Raw genomic sequence first — 2500 nt, 5'->3', positions numbered from 1 at the left:
GAGAGAGGGGGAGAGAGGGAGTGAGGGAGAGGGGGAGAGAGGGAGTGAGAGAGAGGGAGGGGAGTGAGAGAGAGGGGGAGTGAGAGGGAGGGGGGGGAGAGAGAGAGAGAGAGAGACAGCGAGAGAGAGGGAGTGAGCGGGAGTGAGAGAGAGGGGGAGAGAGGGAGTGAGAGGGAGGGAGTGAGAGGGAGGGGGAGAGAGGAGTGAGAGAGAGGGAGTGAGAGAGAGGGAGTGAGAGAGAGGGAGTGAGAGAGGGAGTGAGAGGGAGTGAGAGAGAGGGAGTGAGAGAGGGGGGGAGTGAGAGGGAGTGAGAGAGAGGGAGTGAGAGGGAGTGAGAGAGAGGGAGTGAGAGAGAGGGGAGAGAGGGAGTGAGAGAGAGAGAGAGAGAGAGAGCGTGAGAGAGGCATCAGTCACTGAGAGAGTGTGAGAGTGAGAGACAAGTGTCAGTCACTGAGACCCTCAGCCCCTCCCCTTGTCCTCCAGCCCCTCCCCCTTGTCCCCAGCCCCTCCCCCTTGTCCCCCAGCCCTCCCCTTGTCCCCCAGCCCCACCCCTTGTCCCCCAGGCCTTCCCCTTGTCCCCAGCCCCGCCCCTTGTCCCCTAGCCCCTCCCCCTTGTCCCCAGCCCCTCCCCTTGTCCCCCAGCCCTCCCCCTTGTCCCAGCCCCTCCCCTTGTCCCCCAGCCCCTCCCCTTGTCCCCCAGCCCCTCCCCTTGTCCCCCTCCCCTTGTACCCCAACCCCTCCCCTTGTCCCCAGCCCCTCCCCTGCCCCCCGCTGACCTTCGGGCCGGGAAGGCCGTCGTTCTGTTTGAGTTTGACGGTCATCTCGGTGTTGCCAGTACACGAGCCAATCTGCTCCAGCCCCGAGCCTGGCCCCGCCCCTCCCGTCCTGGGCCCCGCCCCCTGCTCCTTGGGCTCCGCCTCTGCCTGCTGACATCACCACAGTGAACAATAAAGGGGAGGTTCCCATTAAAGGGGAGGTGCTCCAAATAATAATAATAATCCTTCACAGGAGACACTGTGGGGTGTGGTGACTGCGTGTTCCCTCACGCAGGATAGCGTCCCAGAGCGCTTGACGGGGGCGAAGCCTGATGCCGAGCCAGAGGAGGGGAGGAGTGGGGGGGGGGGGGGAGGTGACCGTAGGCACTGGTCAAAGAGGAAGGTCTTCAGGCGCGAGCTGAAGATGGGGAAGGAGGGGGCGAGGCGGAGGGAGGGAGAGACAGAGACAGAGAGAGAGAGAGAGAGAGAGAGAGAGAGACGGACAGAATTTCAGGGCCCAGTGGCTGAAAGCGAGTCCAGCAACGGTGAGAGTGGGGGGTGGGGGCGAGGGTCGGGGTGTGGCCTTACCTCTGCCCTGGGGGGCGAGGGCTGGCTGTAGCCCCCCTGGTCACACAGCTCCTCACACTGTAGGGTGACCCCAGAGAACTGGAACAGTTTGTGTACAAACGCGGGCGGCTGGTGAACGTCAACAGGAATGGGCTCCCGACCTCCACTGTCCTTCACTGCTTCATCACAGTAATCTAACCTGGAGAGAGAGAGAGAGAGATCACAGTGTCTAACACACACACACACACAGGCACACACACGCACACGCACATGTGCATCACATGTCAACCTGTACATATACACACACATCACAGTGTCACACCTGTACACACACGGACACACATAAAAAAATGCACAGGCTCACACCTTGGACACACACACACACACACACACACACACAGAGGTGGGTGGGAGTGGGTGGGAGACAAGAGTGGGGAATGAAGGGGGAGGGGAGAGAGGGGGCCAGACACAGAGGCTGACAGTGTAGTGACTGACCTCTTGATGTGCACCTCCAGTGCTATCCCAGTGTCTGAGCTCTCTGGTGTGTGTTCCACCCGCACGATCGTGTCGATGAACGTCACCTTTATCCTCCTCAGCACTGACGCCGTTAACACACAGAGAGAGACACAGCGTCAGGAAACAGTCACAATAATAATTTGGACCCACAAACCTCCTGCCTCGGAGGAGCGAGAGAGAGAGGGAGAGAGCGCGAGTGACTGGGCTGATAAAACGCTCACCTGTCTCGATGGTCTGTGCAAATATCTCGAGCCCCTCCAGAGGTTGGGTGGGCTCGGAGGGTTCCGAGGGGGGGTCCTTTAGGCACTCTTTGGCCAACTGCATACTGGTGGTCATACAGGAAGCCCAACTCGGAGACTCGGTGCCCGGAGCTGGGAACCAGAACAAACAACAACACGGGACATTTACACAGAGCTTTTCACACCAGGAGGGAGGACATCCCCAGGCCCCGGACAGTCAGGGGTTTGGACCCGAGCTGAGGGTTGGGATCAGGAGGGGGGGTGGAGGGCGGGGGATGGTGGGGGTCGGGGTAGGAGGGTGACCAGAAGAGGAGGTGCTTGAGTCGTGGCTTGAAGGAGGCGAGGGATGAGGTGAGTTGGGGGGATTGAGGTGGAGGGACTGAGGTGGGTGGTGGGTGGTGGTGTCTCTCTGTGTCTCTCTGC

The sequence above is a fragment of the Callorhinchus milii genome, unplaced genomic scaffold, assembly GCF_018977255.1.
Source record: "Callorhinchus milii isolate IMCB2004 unplaced genomic scaffold, IMCB_Cmil_1.0 Scaffold37, whole genome shotgun sequence".
NCBI classification, from domain to species: domain Eukaryota; kingdom Metazoa; phylum Chordata; class Chondrichthyes; order Chimaeriformes; family Callorhinchidae; genus Callorhinchus; species Callorhinchus milii.
Note: the sequence above shows the minus strand (reverse complement) of the source record.